We start from the raw sequence: 24,826 nt of genomic DNA on the forward strand, positions 1-24,826 counted from the left end.
TTATTTTACACTTTTTTTTCAGTTAGCTGAGTGTATACTGTCCACTTCTCTGAAACATTATGTTATATATATATATATATATATATATATATATATATATATATATATCAATAAATACAAAACAGAAAGAGAAGCAGTCGGCCAGGAACGAACAGCAGCTTGTTCTATGGCCCAGTTACCACCTGGAAGTAGCTTCTTTCTGCCCAATTGTGCTGTTCACAGAGGAAAACTTTCCTGTAGTATATCAGTCTGATCCCGCCGACATGGCCAGTCCAGCCCCAAAATACCAGGCAATTCGCCTCTGAACAAGGAAAACGACAACCCCAGACGATCGTTTCGGCCTCTTCTGGGCCTCGTCAGTGAGGTGCAGCCATATTCCTCTAAGCACATGATGAAGGAAAGATCCACACTCCCTGGACTTATAATTGGTGATTACATTTTTTTCTTTTACAAGATATGACGAGTCCACGGATTTCATCCTTATGGGATTACGCCTCCTGTTCAGCAGGAAGTGGCAAAGAGCACCACAGCAGAGCTGTATATATAGCTCCTCCCTTCCCTCCCACTCCAGTCATTCTCTTTGCCTGTGTTAGTGATAGGAAGCGGTAAAGTGAGGTGTTAGTTTAGATTCTTCAATCAAGAAGTTTTTTATTTTAAAATGGTGCCAGTGAGTACTATTTTTCTCAGGGAGGAATCGTCAGTCACTTAATTCCTAAGAGGAGTGGAGACATTTTATTTTTCTGCCCTGATGTTGATGATCTTAGCAAACATTTCCTAAGATCCTGCTGGTTTCCACAGAGCAGTTGAAGGTAGTGTAAAAGAAATATCTTCAGTGTGGAGAACCGTGTCATGCTACAAGCAGCATTGAGGTATGTTCAGTCATTTGTTTCTGGGGAGAACTGATGCATCAGAACAGGCTGACATTATTCCCTATCTGGGAAGGGGTAATCAGTATGCACTATATGTATGGAAATGGTGTACCTGGAATTCCCTTTATATTGATTGCTAAATATGTCTAAATATATCTTTAAGGTATATTCAGTATGGGCTAGACGCTGGGAGATGCGGTTTGCTTAAGGGCTGTCATTTTCATTTTATTATCACTGGCCTGAGGGAGTGCAGTGTTATTTAATGAAGTTACACTTGTTACACATGTTTGTTTCTTTTTGCTACCCATGCGAGTCTCAGTCGAGCTAGAGTTACGCCCACGGTGGGCGGGGCCTAATTTCCCACGCTCAGCTGCACAGTATCATCTGGATCGGATAGACAGCAAGGTCCTGGGCTCCGGTGGGGCCTAAGTTGTTTTTGCCAAGCAAAGAGACTTAGGAGCTACTCAATCAGAGACAGTGTGTTCTGGGGGCAGGTAGGCGTCGCAGCAGAGCTGTGGCGAGGTGCAGGAGCCTGAATTGCTAAAAAGTTATTTTATCTGATAAATTCTATATAATTTGATATATAACATATCTAAGCAAAGTGGTGCAATATTATTAAGCTATTTTGGGCACATAAAGACAGTTTTTATTGCTGCAAACGTTGTTTTTGAGATAACAGAAAAATTGTTGCGCTTTTATTATTTAAAGGCGCAGTACACTTTTCTTCTGTTATGTGTGATCAGTCCACGGGTCATCATTACTTCTGGGATATTATCTGCTCCCCTACAGGAAGTGCAAGAGGATTCACCCAGCAGAGTTGCTATATAGCTCCTCCCCTCTACGTCACCTCCAGTCATTCTCTTGCACCCAAAGACTAGATAGGAGGTGTGAGAGGACTATGGTGATTATACTTAGTTTTTAGAACTTCAATCAAAAGTTTGTTATTTTACAATAGCACCGGAGCGTGTTATTACCTCTCTGGCAGAGTTTGAAGAAGAATCTACCAGAGTTTTTCTTATGATTTTAACCGGAGTAGTTAAGATCATATTGCTGTTTCTCGGCCATCTGAGGGAGGTAAAAACTTCAGATCAGGGGACAGCGGGCAGTTGAATCTGCATTGAGGTATGGAGCAGTTTTTATTTTCTGAATGGAATTGATGAGAAAATCCTGCCATACCGTTATAATGAACATGTATGTATACTCTACACTTTAGTATTCTGGGGATGGTATTTCACCGGAATTACTCTGTAAAAGTACATTAAACCTTTTAATAGGTATTTTTTATGTTAAACGTTTTTGCTGGAATGTAGAATCGTTTGCATTAATGAGGTACTGAGTGAATAAATATTTGGGCATTATTTTTCCACTTGGCAGTTTGCTTGTTTTAATTATGACAGTTTCGTTTCTCTCTCACTGCTGTGTGTGAGAGGGAGGGGCCGTTTTTGGCGCTCTTTGCTACGCATCAAAAATTTCCAGTCAGTTACTGTTGTATTTTCTGCATGATCCGGTTCATCTCTAACAGAACTCAGGGGTCTTCAAACTTCTTTGAAGGGAGGTAGATTCTCTCAGCAGAGCTGTGAGACTTATATAGTGACTGTGATTTAAAACGTTGCTCTGTAATTTTTATGTTTAAAATTTAATTAGTGTTACTTTACTAATGGGAACAAACCTTTGCTAAAAAGTTGTGTTGTTTTTAAAGAGTGATGCTATAACTGTTTTTCAGTTCATTATTTCAACTGTCATTTAATCGTTTAGTGCTTCTTGAGGCACAGTACGTTTTTGTTAAATAAGATTGTAACCGAGTTGCATGTTTATTGCTAGTGTGTTAAACATGTCTGATTCAGAGGAAGATACCTGTGTCATTTGTTCCAATGCCAAGGTGGAGCCCAATAGAAATTTATGTACTAACTGTATTGATGCTACTTTAAATAAAAGCCAATCTGTACAAATTGAACAAATTTCACCAAACAGCGAGGGGAGAGTTATGCCGACTAACTCGCCTCACGTGTCAGTACCTGCATCTCCCGCCCGGGAGGTGCGTGATATTATGGCGCCTAGTACATCTGGGCAGCCATTACAGATAACATTACAAGATATGGCTACTGTCATGACTGAAGTTTTGGCTAAATTACCAGAACTAAGAGGCAAGCGTGATCACTCTGGGGTGAGAACAGAGTGCGCTGATAATTCTAGGGCCATGTCTGATACTGCGTCACAGCTTGCAGAGCATGAGGACGGAGAGCTTCATTCTGTAGGTGACGGTTCTGATCCAAGCAGATTGGATTCAGATATTTCAAATTTTAAATTTAAATTGGAAAACCTCCGTGTATTACTAGGGGAGGTCTTAGCGGCTCTTAACGATTGTAACACTGTTGCAATACCAGAGAAAATGTGTAGGTTGGATAAATACTTTGCGGGTACCGGCGAGTACTGACGTTTTTCCTATACCTAAGAGATTAACTGAAATTGTTACTAAGGAGTGGGATAGACCCGGTGTGCCGTTCTCACCCCCTCCAATATTTAGAAAGATGTTTCCAATAGACGCCACCACACGGGACTTATGGCAAACGGTCCCTAAGGTGGAGGGAGCAGTTTCTACTTTAGCTAAGCGCACCACTATCCCGGTGGAGGATAGCTGTGCTTTTTCAGATCCTATGGATAAAAAATTAGAGGGTTACCTTAAGAAAATGTTTGTTCAACAAGGTTTTATATTACAACCCCTTGCATGCATCGCGCCGATTACGGCTGCGGCAGCATTTTGGATTGAGTCTCTGGAAGAGAACCTTAGTTCAGCTACGCTGGACGACATTACGGACAGGCTTAGAGTCCTTAAACTAGCTAATTCATTTATTTCGGAGGCCGTAGTACATTTAACCAAACTTACGGCTAAGAATTCAGGATTCGCCATTCAGGCACGTAGGGCGCTGTGGCTAAAATCCTGGTCGGCTGATGTAACTTCTAAGTCCAAATTACTTAATATACCTTTCAAGGGGCAAACTTTATTTGGGCCCGGTTTGAAAGAAATTATTGCTGACATTACAGGAGGTAAGGGCCACGCTCTACCTCAAGACAAAGCCAAAGCTAAGGCTAGACAGTCTAATTTTCGTCCCTTTCGGAATTTCAAATCAGGAACAGCATCAACTTCCACTGCACCAAAACAGGAAGGAGCTGTTGCTCGTTACAGACAAGGCTGGAAACCTAACCAGTCCTGGAATAAGGGCAAGCAGGCCAGGAAACCTGCTGCTGCCCCTAAGACAGCATGAACCGAGGGCCCCCGATCCGGGACCGGATCTAGTGGGGGGCAGACTCTCTCTCTTCGCCCAGGCTTGGGCAAGAGATGTCCAGGATCCCTGGGCGCTAGAGATCATATCTCAGGGATACCTTCTAGACTTCAAATTCTCTCCCCCAAGAGGGAGATTTCATCTGTCAAGGTTGTCAACAAACCAAATAAAGAAAGACGCGTTTCTACGCTGTGTACAAGATCTATTATTAATGGGAGTGATCCATCCGGTTCCGCGGTCGGAACAAGGACAAGGGTTTTACTCAAACCTGTTTGTGGTTCCCAAAAAAGAGGGAACTTTCAGGCCAATCTTGGATTTAAAGATCCTAAACAAATTCCTAAGAGTTCCATCGTTCAAAATGGAAACTATTCGGACTATCTTACCCATGATCCAAAAGGGTCAGTACATGACCACAGTGGATTTAAAGGATGCTTACCTTCACATACCGATTCACAAAGATCATTACCGGTATCTAAGGTTTGCCTTCTTAAACAGGCATTACCAGTTTGTAGCCCTTCCATTCGGATTGGCTACGGCTCCAAGAATCTTCACAAAGGTTCTGGGTGCCCTTCTGGCGGTACTAAGACCGCGAGGAATTTCGGTAGCTCCGTACCTAGACGACATTCTGATACAAGCTTCAAGCTTTCAAACTGCCAAGTCTCATACAGAGTTAGTTCTGGCATTTCTAAGGTCGCATGGATGGAAAGTGAACGAAAAGAAGAGTTCTCTCTTTCCTCTCACAAGAGTTCCATTCCTGGGGACTCTTATAGATTCTGTAGAAATGAAGATTTATCTGACAGAAGACAGATTAACAAAGCTTCTAAATGCATGCCGTGTCCTTCATTCCATTCAACTCCCGTCAGTAGCTCAATGCATGGAGGTGATCGGCTTAATGGTAGCAGCAATGGACATAGTACCCTTTGCACGCCTACATCTCAGACCGCTGCAATTGTGCATGCTGAGTCAGTGGAATGGGGATTACTCAGATTTGTCCCCCACTCTGAATCTGGATCAAGAGACCAGAAACTCTCTTCTATGGTGGCTTTCTCGGCCACATCTGTCCAGGGGGATGCCATTCAGCAGGCCGGACTGGACAATTGTAACAACAGACGCCAGCCTACTAGGTTGGGGCGCTGTCTGGAATTCTCTGAAGGCTCAGGGACAATGGAGTCAGGAGGAAAGTCTCCTGCCAATAAACATTCTGGAATTGAGAGCAGTTCTCAATGCCCTTCTAGCTTGGCCCCAGTTAAAAACTCGGGGGTTCATCAGGTTTCAGTCGGACAACATCACGACTGTAGCTTACATCAACCATCAGGGAGGGACAAGAAGCTCCCTAGCAATGATGGAAGTATCAAAGATAATTTGCTGGGCAGAGTCTCACTCTTGCCACCTGTCAGCAATCCACATCCCGGGAGTGGAGAACTGGGAGGCGGATTTCTTGAGTCGCCAGACTTTTCATCCGGGGGAGTGGGAACTTCATCCGGAGGTCTTTGCCCAAATACTTCGACGTTGGGGCAAACCAGAGATAGATCTCATGGCGTCTCGCCAGAACGCCAAACTTCCTCGCTACGGATCCAGATCCAGGGATCCGGGAGCGGTTCTGATAGATGCTTTGACAGCACCTTGGAACTTCAGGATGGCTTATGTGTTTCCACCCTTCCCGCTGCTTCCTCGATTGATTGCCAAAATCAAACAGGAGAGAGCATCAGTGATTCTAATAGCGCCTGCATGGCCACGCAGGACTTGGTATGCAGATCTAGTGGACATGTCATCCTGTCCGCCTTGGTCTCTACCTCTAAGACAGGACCTTCTGATTCAGGGTCCATTCAAACATCAAAATCTAACTTCTCTGAAGCTGACTGCTTGGAAATTGAACGCTTGATTTTATCAAAACGTGGTTTTTCTGAGTCGGTTATTGATACCCTGATACAGGCTAGGAAGCCTGTTACCAGAAGGATTTACCATAAGATATGGCGTAAATACCTATACTGGTGTGAATCCAAAGATTACTCCTGGAGTAAGGTTAGGATTCCTAGGATATTGTCTTTTCTACAAGAAGGTTTAGAAAAGGGTTTATCGGCTAGCTCATTAAAGGGACAGATCTCAGCTCTGTCCATCTTGTTTCACAGGCGTCTGTCAGAAAATCCAGACGTCCAGGCCTTTTGTCAGGCTTTAGCTAGGATCAAGCCTGTGTTTAAAACTGTTGCTCCGCCATGGAGTTTAAACTTAGTTCTTAACGTTTTACAGGGTGTTCCGTTTGAACCCCTTCATTCCATTGATATAAAATTGTTATCTTGGAAAGTTCTATTTTTAATGGCTATTTCCTCGGCTCGAAGAGTCTCTGAGTTATCAGCCTTACATTGTGATTCTCCTTATCTGATCTTTCACTCAGACAAGGTAGTTCTGCGTACTAAACCTGGGTTCTTACCTAAGGTAGTCACTAACAGGAATATCAATCAAGAGATTGTTGTTCCATCCTTGTGTCCAAATCCTTCTTCAAAGAAGGAACGTCTTCTACACAATCTGGATGTAGTTCGTGCCCTCAAGTTCTACTTGCAGGCAACTAAGGATTTTCGACAAACGTCTTCCCTGTTTGTCGTGTACTCTGGTCAGAGGAGAGGTCATAAGGCTTCGGCTACCTCTCTCTCTTTCTGGCTTCGTAGCATAATTCGTTTAGCCTATGAGACTGCTGGACAGCAGCCTCCTGAAAGAATTACAGCTCATTCTACTAGAGCTGTGGCTTCCACTTGGGCCTTTAAGAATGAGGCCTCTGTTGAACAGATTTGCAAGGCTGCAACTTGGTCTTCGCTTCATACTTTTTCCAAATTTTACAAATTTGACACTTTTGCTTCTTCGGAGGCTATTTTTGGGAGAAAGGTTCTTCAGGCAGTGGTTCCTTCTGTATAGTGAGCCTGCCTATCCCTCCCGTCATCCGTGTACTTTTGCTTTGGTATTGGTATCCCAGAAGTAATGATGACCCGTGGACTGATCACACATAACAGAAGAAAACATAATTTATGCTTACCTGATAAATTCCTTTCTTCTGTTGTGTGATCAGTCCACGGCCCGCCCTGTTTTTTAAGGCAGGTAAATATTTTTTTAAATTATAATCCAGTCACCACTACGCCCTTGGCTTCTCCTTTCTCGTTGGTCTTTGGTCGAATGACTGGAGGTGACGTAGAGGGGAGGAGCTATATAGCAACTCTGCTGGGTGAATCCTCTTGCACTTCCTGTAGGGGAGCAGATAATATCCCAGAAGTAATGATGACCCGTGGACTGATCACACAACAGAAGAAAGGAATTTATCAGGTAAGCATAAATTATGTTTTTAGTTCCAGAATTTTTGTGTATGTAAATTTACTTCAGAGCTCAATATTTCAAATAAAGAACGACTATTATTGCTATTGCTAGTCTGTTTAACATGTCTGAACTTGAGGAAACTACTTGTTCTATGTGTTTAGATGCCATTGTGTAACCCCCTCTTACTCTTTGTCCCTCATGTACTGAAAAGGCCTTACAATGTAAAGAGCGGATGTTCTTTAAGGAAAGTGTGCCTAAGGGTGCTTCTCAGTCTGATGAGAATCAGGGTATGCCGCTACTTTCTCCCCAAGCGTCACAACCTTTAACGCCCACCCAAGCGACGCCGGGTTCTTCAACCGCGTCTACTTCATTTACTCTGCAGGATATGGCTGCAGTTTTGTCATCTACCCTTACAGAGGTTTTATCTAAGTTGCCAGTGTTACAGGGCAAACGCAGCAGGACAGAAGTCACTTTGAATACTGCGACCTCTGATGCTTTGTTGGCTATTTCCGATGTACCCTCACAGGGATCTGATTTGGGGGTCAGGGAACTTCTGTCTGATGGGGAACTTTCCGATTCGGGAGGTGTGTTACCTCAGACGGACTCGGACGTCATGTCCTTTAGTTTTAAGCTTGAACACCTCCACCTGTTGCTTCTGGAGGTTTTAGCGACTCTGGATGACTGTGACTCTATTGTGGTACCACCAGAGAAATTGTGTAAGATGAACAGATACTTAGAGGTGCCTGCTTACTCTGATGTCTTTCCGGTTCCTAAGAGAATCTCGAAAATTATTACGCGGGAATGGGAAAGACCAGGTATCCCGTTCTCACCTTCTCCTAATTTTAAGAAAATGTATCCCATATCTGACTCTGTTCGGGACTCTTGGCAGACAGTCCCTAAGGTGGAGGGAGCTATATCTACCCTTGCTAAGCGTACTACTATTCCTATTGAGGACAGTTGTGCTTTCAAAGACCCTATGGATAAAAAGTTGGAGGGTCTGCTAAAGAAGTTATTTATTCGTCAGGGTTTTCTGTTAATACCGACGGCCTGCATTGTGCCAGTCACAACTGCGGCGGCCTTCTGTTTTGACGCCTTAGAAGAGTCTCTTAAGACTGAGACTCCTTTAGAGGGAATTCTAGATAGAATTAAGGCTCTTAAGCTGGCTAATTCTTTTATTACAGACGCTGCCTTTCAGATTGCCAAGTTGGCGGCTAAGAATGCCGGATTTGCCATTTTAGCGTGTAGAGCGTTATGGTTAAAGTCTTTGTCTGCTGATGTGTCATCAAAGTCAAAGCTTTTGACTATTCCTTTCAAAGGGAAAACCCTATTCGGGCCTGACTTGAAAGAAATAATTTCTGACATTATGGGAGGTAAGGTTCATCTCTTACCTCAGGATAAAGCAGCTAAACTGAGGGGTAAACAAAATAATTTTCGTTTCTTTCGGAACTTCAAAGGAGTTCCCACTTCTTCAGCTAAACAGGAAGGGAATTTTGCTCAAGCCAAGACTGGAGACCCAACCAGGCTTGGAACAAAGGTAATATATTAGAAAAAGTTAAGCGCTAAAAGCAAAGGTGTATGGATGTACTATAATAAAAAGTGCAATTAATCCCACACTTACAATATAATCAAACGTATATTTATATCCAACATTAAATTATATATAAAAGTAAATAGTGTGAAATCTTAAAAAATAAACGCCCAAAGTATGTGTCCAAAATGAAGAAATATACTAAAAACATGAACAATGTATTAGTATATGTTCCAAGAAACAATTTATTTAAAACAATTTATTTAAAACACTGTATACAGAGTGAGCAATATCTAAAATATAATGTATCTAAAATGTTGGATACATTATATTTTAGATATTGCACACTATATGATAGTGTTTTAAATAAATTGTTTTAAATAAATTGTTTCTTGGAACATATACTGATACATTGTTCTTGTTTTTAGTATATTTCTTCATTTTGGACACATACTTTGGGCTTTTATTTTTTAAGATTTCACACTATTTACTTTTATATATTATTTAATGTTGGATATAAATATACGTTTGATTATATTGTAAGTGTGGGATTAATTGCACTTTTTATTATAGTACATACATACACTCTTGCTTTTAGCGCTTAACTTATATTGCTGTTGCAAATTTTTGTTTTCTTGGAGGGGAATTCAACAGTTAAGCTGGGTTTCATCCTTTAGCGCTTATAATTTATTTTTTCTTGGAACAAAGGTAAACAACCCAAGAAGCCCACTGCTGCTCCCAAGACAGCATGAAGGGGCGGCCACCGATCCGGGACCGGATCTAGTAGGGGGCAGACTTTCTCTCTTTGCCCAGGCTTGGGTAAGAGATGTTCAGAACCCCTGGACACTGGAAATCGTATCCCAAGGGTATCAACTGGAATTCAAAAATTCTCTCCCAAGGGGGAGGTTTCTTCTTTCACAATTGTCTGTAGACCAGATAAAAAGAGAGGCGTTCTTACGTTGTGTAAAATACCTCTCTACTATGGGAGTAATTTGTTTCGTTCCACTACTGGAACAGGGGCAGGGGTTTTACTCAAATCTTTTCGTGGTTCCCAAAAAAGAAGGACCGTTCAGACCCATTTTAGATCTCAAGAGTCTAAACAAGTTTCTCAGAGTCCCATACTTCAAGATGGAGACTATTCGAACAATTCTACCATTGATCCAGGAGGGTCAATATATGACTACCGTGGACTTGAAGGATGCATACCTTCATATTCCTATCCACAAGGATCATCATCAGTTCCTAAGGTTTGCCTTCCTGGACAAACATTTTCAGTTCGTGGCTCTTCCCTTCGGGTTGGCCACAGCACCCAGTATCTTCACGAAGGTTCTAGGGTCCCTTCTGGCGGTTCTCAGGCCGTGGGGTATTGCAGTGGCTCCTTATCTAGACGATATTCTGATCCAGGCGTCGTCTTACCATCTGACAAAGTCTCATACAGACATGGTTCTGTCCTTTCTGAGGACTCACAGGTGGAAGGTGAATCTAGAAAAGAGTTAATTAATTCCACAGACCAAGGTTCCCTTCCTGGGAACTCTAATAGATTCCATATCCATGAAAATGTTCTTGACAGAGGTCAGAAAGTTAAAGATTCTGAAAACATGCCGATCCCTTCAGTCCAATCCTCGGCCATCAGTGGCTCAGTGCATGGAGGAAATTGGATTGATGGTGGCGGCAATGGACATCATTCCGTTTGCTCGTTTTCATCTTAGACCGCTACAACTGAACATGCTCAGGCAGTGGAATGGAGATTATGCAAATTTGTCTCCTCAGATAGATCTGGATCAGGAGACAAGAGACTCTCTTCTTTGGTGGTTGTTGCCGGATCATCTGTCCCAAGGGACGTGTTTCCGCAGACCCTCATGGGTGATAGTGACAACAGACGCCAGCCTACTAGGTTGGGGTGCAGTCTGGAATTACCTGAAGGCTCAGGGTGTGTGGACTCGGTCAGAGTCTCTACTTCCAATCAATATTCTGGAATTCAATGCGCTTCAGGCTTGGCCTCAGTTAGCTTCGGCCAAATTCATCCGTTTTCAGTCGGACAACATCATGACTGTGGCTTACATCAATCATCAGGGAGGAACAAGAAGTTCCTTAGCGATGACAGAAGTATCCAAGATAATTCGGTGGGCGGAGGCTCACTCTTGTTATCTGTCAGCAATCTACATCCCAGGAGTGGACAACTGGGAAGCGGACTTTTTAAGCAGACAGACGTTTCATCCGGGGGAGTGGGAACTCCATCCGGAGGTCTTTGCCGCCCTGATTCTCAGATGGGGCAGACCGGAATTGGACCTGATGGCGTCTCGTCAGAATGCCAAGCTCCCAAGATACGGATCCAAGTCAAGGGATTCTCAGGCCGAACTGATAGATGCCTTGGTCGTTCAACCTAGCTTATGTGTTTCCACCGTTTGCTCTCCTTCCCCGGGTGATTGCTCGGATCAAACAGGAGAGGGCTTCAGTAATTCTAATCGCGCCTGCGTGGCCTCGCAGGACTTGGTATGCCGATCTAGTGGACATGTCCTCTCTGCCGCCGTGGAAGCTTCCATTGAGGCAGGACCTTCTCATTCAGGGACCCTTTCAACACCCAAATCTAGTTTCTCTGCAACTGACTGCTTGGAGATTGAACGCTTGATTTTATCTAAGCAAGGGTTCTCTGATTCGGTCATTGATACTTTGATTCAGGCACGTAAGCCTGTTACTAGAAAGATCTACCATAAGGTATGGCATAAATATCTTTATTGATGCGAATCCAAGGGCTACTCATGGAGTAGAGTTAGGATTCCCAGGATTCTGTCTTTTCTCCAAGAAGGATTGGAGAAAGGGTTATCAGCAAGTTCCTTAAAGGGACAAATCTCTGCTTTGTCAATTTTACTTCACAAACGTTTGGCAGATGTTCCAGATGTTCAGTCTTTTTGTCAGGCTCTATCCAGAATCAAGCCGGTGTTTAGACCAATTGCTCCACCCTGGAGTTTGAATTTAGTTCTTAATGTTCTTCAAGGGGTTCCGTTTGAACCCATGCATTCCATAGATATTAAGTTGTTATCTTTGAAGGTTTTATTTTTGGTTGCTATTTCTTCTGCTCGTAGAGTTTCTGAGCTTTCAGCGTTACAATGTGACTCGCCTTATCTTATCTTCCATTCTGATAAGGTGGTTTTACGTACCAAACCTGGTTTCCTTCCTAAGGTTGTTTCTAATAAGAATATTAATCAGGAAATTGTTGTTGCTTCATTATGTCCTAATCCTTCTTCTAAGAAGGGAGCGTCTGTTGCATAACTTGGACGTGGTCCGTGCCCTGAAGTTTTACTTGCAGGCGACTAAGGAATTTCGTCAATCATCTTCATTGTTTGTGTTTTTTTCTGGAAAGCGTAGGGGTCAGAAAGCTACGGCTACCTCTCTTTCTTTTTGGCTGAAGAGTATCATCCGTCTGGCATATGAGACTGCTGGACAGCAGCCTCCTGAAAGAATTACGGCTCATTCTACTAGGACTGTGGCTTCCTCATGGGCATTTAAAAACGATGCTTCTGTTGAACAGATTTGCAAGGCTGCAACTTGGTCGTCTCTTCACACTTTTTCCAAATTTTCCAAATTTGATACTTTTGCTTCATCTGAGGCTGGTTTTGGGAGAAAGGTTCTTCAAGCAGTGGTACCTTCCGTTTAGGTTCCTGTCTTGTCCCTCCCTTTCATCCGTGTCCTATAGCTTTGGTATTGTATCCCATAAGTAAGGATGAAATCCGTGGACTCGTCATATCTTGTAAAAGAAAAGGAAATTTATGCTTACCTGATAAATTTATTTCTTTTACGATATGACGAGTCCACGGCCCCCCCCTGTCATTTCTAAGACAGTTATTTATTTTTGTTAAACTTCAGTCACCTCTGCACCTTTGGCTTTTCCTTTCTCTTCCTAACTTCGGTCGAATGACTGGAGTGGGAAGGAAGGGATGAGCTATATATACAGCTCTGCTGTGGTGCTCTTTGCCACTTCCTCCTGAACAGGAGGCGTAATCCCATAAGTAAGGATGAAATCCGTGGACTTGTCATATCGTAAAAGAAATAAATTTATCAGGTAAGCATACATTTCCTTTTTATTTCAGGTGATGTTTCGGAGTGAACATGCCCCTTCCTCAGACCAACAAACAGAAATGAAAATACAAACATTTATAGACATAGACCCCTCCCCTCACATGTAAGTGCGCCAAAATGGTTGCCATAACAACAACTCAAATACATATGTGTAATCAATCTATCATACAGTGGGTATTGAAAAGAAACACCCCCCCTTGAAAATAATCACATTTTGTTCCTGTGCAGCCTGAAATAAAGACAGAAATTTTTTTTGTTTATCCAGTTGTAATTACTCAGTGCAACTTATAACATCCAAGTTAAAGATATAAGACCAACATGTCAGGCAAAAATAAAGACAACAAAATCTGTGTCTGTCTTTATTTCAGACTGCAAAGCAACACAATGTGATTATTTTCAAGGGGGGTGATTATTTTCAATACCCACTGTATATGTCTACAATATACATCGCATATCCATACCTATAATCACCATGTGTATATAGATAACCTTGATGTCATAAATATAGTTTCTAATCAGGTCATAATTGTCAAAAGAAATCAATAAACCAAAATAAATATGTACATATGTCTTTTTTCTGTCTTATATAAGACAAATCATTGTATCAACACAATAGCCTCACCTCGTAGTTGGTCAGATTGCTACTTTGTACACGTTATGCAACTTTAATCACTGATAATTCTCAATAAGGATGATCACCAATCTAACTACAATTTAATGATGACATGCTTAATGGAGGTGGGTCAGTCACTATACATCAAATTGTAGAGTACTAACCCTCCGTGTATAATCTACTGAACTGGATATCACAATCACTAGTGATTGTAGATCACTGAGGGCTAGTATTCTACAATTTGGTATATAGTGACTGCCCCCTTCAATAAGCGTGTCATCATTGAACTGTAGTTATATTGGTGTTCGTCCTTTTTGGCCCACCTTCTCAACAAATTGTAACAGTTTTGGTTTTCTAAGTGAACAAGAGTACTATCTGTGATTAAAGTTGCATAACATGTACAAAGTAGCTATCTGACCATCTATGAGCTGAGGCCATTGTGTTGATACAGTGATTTGGTTTATATAAGATAGAGAAAGCTGAAGACAATGTGAAAAGGAAAGTTAACCCTCTGGTCCTTAGCAAGTCTTAAAATTAGGTAAATACAACCACAGATGAACAACAACACATGACATATTACACCGTGTCATGATTTATTTAACAAAAATAAAGCTAAAATGGAGAAGCCATGTGTGAAAAATAAAATACACCCTTTCTGCTTCTATAGGAATTAACAGGCTAAGTAGCAGCCAGGTGCTAATCAAATGCCCTTGATTAATTCATAATCAGCAAGTGTAACCACCTCTATAAAAGCCAAAGTTTTAGCAGTTTGCTGGTCTGGAGCATTCACGTGTGTGTTAACATAATTCCAAGGACGAAATAGATCAGCAATGATCTTAGTGAAGCAATTGTTGCTGCCCATCAATCTGGGAGGGGTTATGTGGCCATTTCCAAACAATTTAAAGGGACACTGAACCCAAATTTTTTATTTTGTGATTCAGATAGAGCGGACAATTTTAAGTAACTTTCTAATTTACTCCTATTATCGATTTTTCTTCATTATCTTGCTATCTTTATTTGAAAAAGAAGGCCTCTATGCTAATGAGCCAGCCAATTTTTGGTTCAGACAACGGGACAGCACTTGTTTATTGATGGGTGAATTTACCCACCAATCGGCAAGAACAACCCAGGTTGTAAAATAAAAATGGGCCGGCTTCTAAACTTACATTCTTGCTTTTCAAATAAAGATACCAAGAAAATGAAGAAAACATAATAATTGGAGTAAATTAAAAAGTTGCTTACAATTGTATGTTCTATCTGAATCATGAAAGAAAAAATTTGGGCACAGTGTCCCTTTAAGTCCATCATTCTACAGTGAAAAAGATTGTTCACATGTAGAAAACATTCAAAATAGTTGCCAATCTTCCCAGGAGTCAGACTGCAATGCTTAGAGAAATTGCAAAAAAAAAAAAAAAAAAAGTTACATCTCAGACTCTACATGCCTCAGTTAACATTTAGTTTTGTTCTTGACAGTACAATTAGAAAAAGACTGAACTAGTAGGGTTTGTAAGGAATAGTCACCAGGAGAAAGCATCTTCTCTCTAAAAAGATCATGGCAGCATGGCTTAGGTTTGCAAAGTTGCATCTGAACATACCACAAGACTTCTTAAACAATGTCCTTTGGACAGACAAGACCAAAGTGGAAATGTTTGGCAATAATGCACAGTGCCAAAACACAGTATGTCAGCACAAACACCACACACCAACTGTCAAGCGCGGTGGTGGAGGGGTGATGATTTGGGCTTGTTTTGCAACCATGAACTGCTCTGTATTTCAAAGTATTCTAGAGTCAATGGTGCTAATTTGGTGGCTGGATCATCAGTTTATTATTCAGGAGGCTTCTTTTGCTCATCCTTCCTGGACTGTGAACACTACAGATACAAGTCTTTCAGGTTGGGGAACAGTTTACGGGTCTCTGACAACACAGGGAGTTTGAGATCCTCGGGAGGCGAGGATAGCAATCAATGTTCTAAAACTATGTGCAATTCTCAGGGCCCTTCAAGTTTGGCCTCTGTTGAAAAGGGAGTCTCATCTCAGTTTCAGACAGTGTCACAGCAGTAGCTTATATCATCCATTAGTGGGGAACTCGCAGTTCCCTAGCGATGGAGACGTTTCGGGTTCTCTCCTGGGCAGAAGCCCATTCTTGTTTAGTTTATGCAATTCATATTCCAGGAGTGAACAACCGGGAAGCAGACTTTTTCAGTCATCAATCTCTATATCCAGGGGAATAGTCTCTTCACCAGGATGTGTTCAATCAGCTTGTGGGTCTTTGGGGTCTCCCAGAGATAGATTTTATAGCCTCTCATTGGAACATCAAACTTCCCAGGTACTTTGCGAGGTCCATGGATCCTCAGGCAGAGTTAGTGGATGCTGTAGTAAATTCCTTAGTCTTTTCAGCCTGCATATCTTTTTCTTTCATGTAATTGGCAAGAGTCCATGAGCTAGTGTCGTATGGGATATACAATCCTACCAGGAGGGGCAACGTTTCCCAAACCTCAAAATGCCTATAAATACACCCCTCACCACACCCACAATTCAGTTTTACAAACTTTGCCTCCTATGGAGGTGGTGAAGTAAGTTTGTGCTAAGATTTCTACGTTGATATGCGCTTCTCAGCATTTTTTGAAGACCGATTCCTCTCAGAGTACAGTGAATGTCAGAGGGATGTGAAGGGAGTATCGCCTATTGAATGCAATGGTTTTCCTCACGGGGATCTATTTCATAGGTTCTCTGTTATCGGTCGTAGAGATTGATCTCCTACCTCCCTTTTCAGATTGACGATATACTCTCATATTCCATTACCTCTACTGATAACCGTTTCAGTACTGGTTTGGCTATCTGCTATATGTGGATGGGTGTCTTTTGGTAAGTTTGTTTTCATTACTTAAGACACTCTCAGCTATGGTTTGGCACTTTATGTATTTATATAAAGTTCTAAATATATGTATTGTACTTATATTTGCCATGATTCAGGTTTTCAGTATATTTCCTTTTGCAGACTGTCAGTTTCATATCTGGGAAATACTTTTTTATGAAAATTTCTTTCTTACCTGAGGTATAGTCTCTTTTTCAAATTGACTGTCTTTTAAATTTGCAGACGGAATTATGCTCGCGAGGGCGCAAAATGCCAAAGTTTATTGCGTCATTCTTGGCGCGAGATTTTTTGGTACGAAGTTACGTTCATTGACGCAAATTCGTCATTTCCGGCGTCTTAGTTGACGCTGAGTCCTTCACAAGGTTGCGTCATCTATGACACGAGTGTGACGTTTTTGGCGCCAAAAAATATTTTTCTGTTTGTTGTGCGTCATACTTAGCGCCAAATATTTTCATTATTTAAGACCCCATTTTTATTTGCCTCTTGCCTTTTTCTGTGTCAAAGGGCTATGCTGTTTGCATTTTTCCCATTCCTGAAACTGTCATATAAGGAAATTGATCATTTTGCTTTCTTTTGCAAGATGTACCGAGTCCACAGATTCATCCTAACTTGTGGGATATTGTCTTTCCTGACAGGATGTAGCAAAGAGAGCACCACAGCAGAGCTGTCTATATAGCTCCCCCCTTAACCCCCCCCCCCCCCGTCATTCTCTTTGCTGGCTCTAAGCAGGAAGGGTAAAGAGAAGAGGTGTTAAACTGTTAGTTTTATTTCATCTTCAATCATGTGTTTGTTATTTTTAAATGGTACCGGTGTTGTACTATTTACTCTCAGGCAGGACATAGATGAAGATTTCTGCCTGGAGGATGATGATCTTAGCATTTGTAACTAAGGTCCACTGCTGTTCCTACAGAAGCTGAGGAGTACAGGAAAACGTCAGTGTGAGGAACGGTTTCTTGCTATACATCAATGAGGTATGTTCAGTCATATTTTCTGCAAAGACTGTGTTAACTCAGAAAGGCTGACAGTGTCCCCATTAGGGGAAGGGTAAGCAGTAATCCTAGTGTTATCAGAGGTTTTTACTAGCTTGCATAAAGGGTTAATTTTTTGTGGGCACTCATTTTTTTATGTGAATTTGGGACAAACATTTTTGTGTCTGGGAGTAACGTTTTCTGTTTTATGGGACATTTGCTTGAGGGTTCTTTGGGGTTGTTTATAACCCACATGGCTTTCAGGCAGGGTTTGTTAATTTTGTGTAGGCCCCAGCAACATCGAGTGAGGTGGGCGGGACCTACATTTACAAGCAGCAAGCAACTTCTGAGGTCCTGAGAGCCTTCTGAGGGACTAATTGAAGCTTTAAACCCCATATTATCGCTTCCTAAGGGCAGGTAGGGCCACAGCAGAGCTGTGGCAAGGTGCTTTAGGGGTTTTTAACCGGTTTTAGACACTTATCAATCCGTTTTTTTTAATTTGGGGGTCCATTGCTTTGTTACTTGTGGTGCAATCCTAAAGCTTAGTGGGTGTACTGTTAAAATTTTGGAATTTTTGAAGCAATTTTAACCTGTTTTGCAGTTTGTGTATGCCTTTTTTTCTCTTAAAGGTACAGTACCGTTTTTGCAAATTGTGTTTTTTTCATTAAATAAAGTGTTTTCCAAGCTTGCTTGCTTCATTACTAGCCTGTTAAACATGTCTGACACTGAGGAAACTCATTGTTCAATTTGTTTAGAAGCCATTGTGGAACCCCCTCTAAGAATGTGTCCCAATTGTACTTATATGTCTATAAAGTGCAAACAGCATATTTTGACTTATAAGAATTTGGCATTAAATAATTCTCAGACAGAAGTAAATCAGGTTTCGCCATCTTGTTCTCCCCAAGTGTCACAACCAGTTACGCCCGCACAAGCGACGCCAAGTACTTCTAGTGCGTCTAATTCTTTCACCTTGCAAGATATGGCTTCAGTTATGAATACTACCCTCACAGAGGTTTTATCTAAACTGCCAGGGTTGCAAGGGAAGCGCAGTTTCTCTGGGTTTAGAACAAATGCTGAGCCTTCTGACGCTTTAGTAGCCGTGTCCGATATTCCCTCACAATGTTCTGAGGTAGGGATGAGGGATTTGCTGTCTGAGGGAGAGATTTATGATTCAGGAAAGATGTTCCCTCAGACAGATTCAGATATGACGGCATTTAAATTTAAGCTAGAGCACCTCCGTTTATTGCTCAGGGAGGTTCTAGCTACTCTGGATGATTGTGACCCTATTGTTGTTCCAGAGAAATTGTGTAAAATGGACAAATATTTAGAGGTTCCTGTTTACACTGATGTTTTTCCGGTCCCTAAGAGGATTTCGGACATTTTTACTAAGGAGTGGGATAGACCAGGTATTCTGTTCGCTCCCCCTCCTGTTTTTAAGAAAATGTTCCCCATTTCTGACACCATAAAGGACTCATAGCAGACGGTCCCTAAGGTGGAGGGAGCTATTTCTACTCTGGTTAAGCGTACAACTATACCTATTGAAGGCAGTTGTGCTTTCATTGATCCTATGGATAAAAAGTTAGAGGGTCTCCTAAAGAAAATTTTTGTTCAACAGAATTAAGGCCCTTAAGTTGGCTAATTCTTTTATTATAGACGCCGCTTTTCATCTTGCTAAGTTAGAATTCAGGTTTTGCCATTTTAGCGCGAAGAGCGTTATGGCTTAAGTCCTGGTCAGCTGATGTGTCATCTAAATCTAAGCTTTTGACCATCCCTTTCAAAGGTAAGACCCTATTCGGGCCTGCACTGAAAGAGATCATTTCAGACATCACTGGAGGGAAGGGTCATGCCCTCCCTCAAGATAAGTCAAATAAGACAAGGACCAAACAAAATAATTTTCGTTCCTTTTCGAAACTTCAAGGGTGGTCCCGCTTCCTCTTCCCCTGCTGCAAAGCAAGAGGGGAACTTTGCTCAATCCAAGTCAACCTGGAGACCTAACCAGGCTTGGAACAAGGGTAAACAGGCCAAAAAGCCTGCTGCTGCCACTTAGACAGCATGAAGGGGTAGCCCACGATCCGGGACCGGATCAAGTAGGGGGCAGACTTTCTCTCTTTGCTCAGGCCTGGGTAAGAGACGTTCAGTACTCCTGGGCCGTAGAAATTGTAACCCAGGGGTATCTCCTAGATTTCAAAGATTCTCCTCCAAGGGGGAGGTTCCATCATTCTCAATTGCCTGTAAACCAGACAAAAAGAGAGGCATTCTTACGCTGTGTAGAAGACCTTTTTACCATGGGAGTGATCTGCCCAGTTCCGAAAACAGAACAGGGACAGGGGTTCTACTCCAATCTGTTTGTGGTTCCCAAAAAAGAGGAAACCTTCAGACCAATTTTAGATCTCAAGATCCTAAACCAATTCCTAAGAGTTCCATCCTTCAAGATGGAGACCATTCTGACTATTTTACCAATGATCCAGGAGGGTCAATATATGACTACCGTGGATCTAAAGGATGCGTATCTACACATTCCTATCCACAAAGATCATCATCAGTTCCTCAGGTTTGCCTTTCTGGACAGGCATTACCAGTTTGTGGCTCTTCCCTTCGGGTTGGCCATGGCGCCAAGAATCTTCACAAAGGTGCTAGGGTCCCTTCTGGCGGTCCTAAGGCTGAGGGGCATAGCAGTGGCGCCTTATCTAGTCGACATCTTAATTCAAGCGTCGACTTTCCAACTTGCCAAGTCTCACACGGACTTAGTGTTGGCCTTTCTAAGATCTCATGGGTGGAAGGTGAACGTGAAAAAGAGTTCTCTTATTCCTCTCACAAGAGTTCCATTCCTGGGAAATCTGATAGATTCGGTGAACATGAAAATATTTTTGACGGAGTTCAGGAAATTAAAGATTTTAACCACCTGCCGAGCTCTTCATTCCATTTCTCGGCCGTCAGTGGCTCAGTGTATGGAGGTAATCGGACTTATGGTAGCGGCAATGGACATAGTTCCGTTTGCTCGCTTGCATCTCAGACCACTGCAACTATGCATGCTCAAACAGTGGAATGGGGATTATGCAGATTTATCTCCTCAGATAAATCTGGATCAAGAGACCAGAGACTCTCTTCTTTGGTGGTTGTCACAGGATCACCTGTCCAGGGGAATGTGTTTCCGCAGGCCAGCGTGGATTATTGTGACGACAGACGCCAGCCTACTAGGCTGGGGTGCAGTCTGGAATTCCCTGAAAGCACAGGGTTTGTGGACTCAGGAGGAGGCCCTCCTACCAATAATTATTCTGGAATTAAGAGTAATATTTAATGCTCTTCAGCTCCTCAGCTGGCTTCGGCCGGATTCATCAGGTTTCAGTCAGTCAACATCACGACTGTAGCTTATATCAATCATCAGGGGGGAACAAGGTGTTCCTTGGCCATGATATAAGTTTCCAGGATAATCCGATGGGCAGAGACTCACTCTTGCCATCTATCAGTGATCTATATCCCAGGGGTGGAGAACTGGGAGGCAGATTTTCTAAGTCATCAGACTTTTCATCCGGGGGTGTGGGAGCTCCATCCGGAGGTGTTTGCTCAACTGGTTCAGCTATGGGGCACACCAGAATTGGATCTGATGGCGTCTCGTCAGAACACCAAACTTCCTCGTTACGGATCCAGGTCAAGGGATCCTCAGGCAGTACTGATAGATGCTCTAGCAGTACCCTGGTCGTTCAACCTGGCTTATGTGTTTCCACCATTCCCTCTCCTTCCGCGTCTGATTGCCAGAATCAAACAGGAGAGAGCTTCAGTGATTTTGTTAGCGCCTGCGTGGCCACGCAGGACTTGGTATGCAGACCTGGTGGACATGTCATCTCTGCCACCATGGACTCTGCCACTGAGACGGGACCTTTTGATTCAAGGTCGATTCAAGGTCCATTCAAGAATCCAAATCTAATTTCTCTGCAACTGACTGCTTGGAGATTGAACGCTTGATTTTATCAAAGCAGGGTTTCTCTGAGTCGGTCATAGATACCTTGATTCAGGCTCGAAAGCCTGTCACCAGGAAGATCTATCATAAGATATGGCGTAAATATATTTTTTGGTGTGAATCCAAAGGCTACTCATGGAGTAAGATCAGGATTCCTAAGATTTTGTCTTTTCTCCAAGAAGGATTGGAGAAAGGATTGTCTGCTAGTTCCTTAAAGGGACAGTTATCTGCTTTGTCTATTCTGTTGCACAAGCGTCTGTCAGATGTCCCAGACGTTCAGGCTTTTTGTCAGGCTTTAGTTAGAATTAAGCCTGTGTTTAAACCTGTTGCTCCGCCATGGAGTCTCAATTTAGTTCTTAAAGTTCTTCAGGGGGTTCCGTTTGAACCCATGCATTCCATAGATATTAAGCTTCTATCTTGGAAAGTTCTATTTCTAGTTGCTATCTCTTCAGCTCGAAGAGTTTCTGAACTATCTGCATTACAATGTGACTCGCCTTATCTTGTTTTCCATGCTGATAAGGTGGTTTTGCGTACCAAACCTGGGTTCCTCCCTAAAGTTGTTTCTAACAGGAATATCAATCAGGAAATTGTTGTTCCTTCTCTGTGTCCTAATCCTTCTTCTAAGAAGGACCGTCTGTTGCACAACTTGGACGTGGTTCGTGCCTTGAAGTTTTATTTGCAGGCAACCAAAGATTCTCGCCAATCATCTTCTTTGTTTGTTGTCTATGCTGGAAAGCGTAGAGGTCAAAAGGCTATGGCTACCTCTCTTTAATTTTGGCTGAAAAGCATCATCCGTTTGGCTTATGAGACTGCTGCCTCCTGAAAGATATACAGCTCACTTCACTAGAGCGGTGGCTTCCACATGGGCTTTTAAAAATGATGCTTCAGTTGAACAGATTTGTAAGGTTGTGACTAGGTCTTCGCTTCATACCTTTTCCAAATTTTACAAATTTGATACTTTTGCTTCTTCGGAGGCTATTTTTGGGAGAAAGGTTTTGCAGGCAGTGGTGTCTTCCGTTTAGGTTCCTGTCTTGTCCCTCCCTTCATCCGTGTCCTAAAGCTTTGGTATTGGTATCCCACAAGTTAGAATGAATCCGTGGACTCGGTACATCTTGCAAAAGAAGACATAATTTATGCTTACCTGATAAATTTCTTTCTTTTGTGATGTACCGAGTCCACGGCCCGCCCTGTCTATTCAAGACAGATAGTATTTTGTTATGTAATCTTCAGTCACCTCTGCACCTTATAGTTTCTCCTTTTCTTCCTTGGCCTTCGGTCGAATGACTGGGGGGTGGAGTTAAGGGGGGGCTATATAGACAGCTCTGCTGTGGTGCTCTCTTTGCTACTTCCTGTCAGGAAGGACAATATCCCACAAGTTAGGATGAATCAGTGGACTCGGTACATCGCAAAAGAAAGACATTTATCAGGTAAGCATAAATTCTGTCTTTTATGTTGTTTTTTTCTCTTACATTTGCAAGATGTCTCAATCTAATCCTGTCTCAGAATTCGCTGTTGGATCCCCGCTGCCTGATAACAGTTCTACCAAAGCTAAGTGCATTTGTTGTAAACTTGTGGAGATTATACCTCCAGCTGTGGTTTGTAATAGTTGTCATGATAAACTTTTACATGCAGAAAATGTATCCATTAGTAGTAGTTCATTACCTTTTGCTGTTCCCTCAACATCTAATGTACAAGATATATCTGTAAATTTAAAATAATTTATTTCTGATTCTATTCAGAAGTCTGTCTGCCGTCCCGCCTTCTAATAAACGTAAAAGGTCTTTTAAAACTTCTCATAGAGTTGATGACATTTCAAATGACCGGCAACATACTGATTTATCCTTCTCTAATGAGGATCTATCTGATTCAGAAGATCCTGCCTCAGATATTGACACTGACAAATCCTCTTATTTATTTAAAGTGGAGTATATTCATTCTTTATTAAAAGAAGTGTTGGTTACATTGGATATGGAGGAAATTAGTCCTCTTGATATTAAAACTAGTAAAGGTTTAAATTCTGTTTATAAACCTCCTGTGGTTATTCCAGAGGTTTTTCCAGTTCCTGATCCTATTTCTGATATGATTTCTAAAGAATGGAATTCAAGGTCATCTATTTTCCTATTATGTTTTCTGTCAAAGAAAACGGCACACTATCGGCACACTTTGACAGAAAACATAATAGGAGAATAGATGACCTTGAATTTCTTGGTATTAGGAAGTTAGAATATAGTTGGAGAGGAGGTGATGTACAGAATCAATTGGGTCGTCTAGAGATTAAATGGATCCATATTATGGACAGTTTCATACCGAACGGCCTTAATAAGGATTTTGAGTTACATCATTTCTTATAAATGTACGACTCACTTTCCATCCTTTTACTAACTAACAATACCCTTATTTATTTTAAGACAGACATGTAATAATTACAAAATATAAAGAACTAGTGATATCAAGATGAATATCTGTGTCTGATATTATAATCTATAATCTTCATCTACGCATAAAAATGATATCAAATAGTATTATGTGTAGAAGATTGTTTATATATATATATTGTGAATCTAAGTTTCTGATGATATCATTAAGGAAACAGGACCTCATTTTGATGAACATAAGTGTGCACAAACTTGTTATAGATAAGGAATATTAGAATATTAGTAAGGGATAAGAATGTTCTTAACTAATTTGTTACATAGTAAACTGTAAATGTTATTAACTAATATGTTACATATTAGACACGTTAGCAAATATTGTTTTAACAAATTAGGTGTAGGACGCTTATAAGTGAATATTTGCGTAAACTAAGATTGTCCTTAACAGATACATATATATCGTTTAGAGTTTTCTTTTGAAATACCCTCAATTTAAGGAAGTCCAATTATTGACCATAAACAACACCTTACGACCACTTCCAAAATGGAGGACTAAATACCGGATATCCGGATTAACGAATCTGAAGTATTCAAATAAGGTTTTCGGACATGCGCACACCATTCCTTGATAAAGCTCATTAGCGAAACGTACGTCGGATACATTGTTCTTTGGCGTCCTTCCAAGAATCTGCACACCAGTAAGGAGAGCAACATATACTGGACTCTTAAGGGGGAGGTTGTGTGGTTAAATTTCTGCACTCCTTACCACGGTCTCTGGTATTGTGTATAAGCTCAACTTGAGCAAATACTTTATTGTATTGCCAATCCTATTGTATTTGGTGGTCCTAGCAGCTCTTGTGGCGCTTTTTATATTTGTATTTTAAATAAATCTTTTTATTCAAAATCCTGTTCAAGCAACTGTTTACCCAACAGTATAATATTGGGTGTGCGCATTAACCTGAGCTTGGCTATAGCTCCATCCCAT

At 41.6% G+C, this 24,826-nt stretch overlaps 1 protein-coding gene across 4 annotated transcripts in view; it reads left to right on the forward strand.

The window, feature by feature from the left end:
* The window catches only part of PHF3 (PHD finger protein 3), a 588,626-nt gene that overhangs the window by 356,179 nt on the left and 207,621 nt on the right, over positions 1-24,826 (forward strand). The gene's annotated exons all lie outside the window — the stretch shown is intronic.

Source organism: Bombina bombina, chromosome 4, assembly GCF_027579735.1.
Source record: "Bombina bombina isolate aBomBom1 chromosome 4, aBomBom1.pri, whole genome shotgun sequence".
Taxonomy (NCBI): domain Eukaryota; kingdom Metazoa; phylum Chordata; class Amphibia; order Anura; family Bombinatoridae; genus Bombina; species Bombina bombina.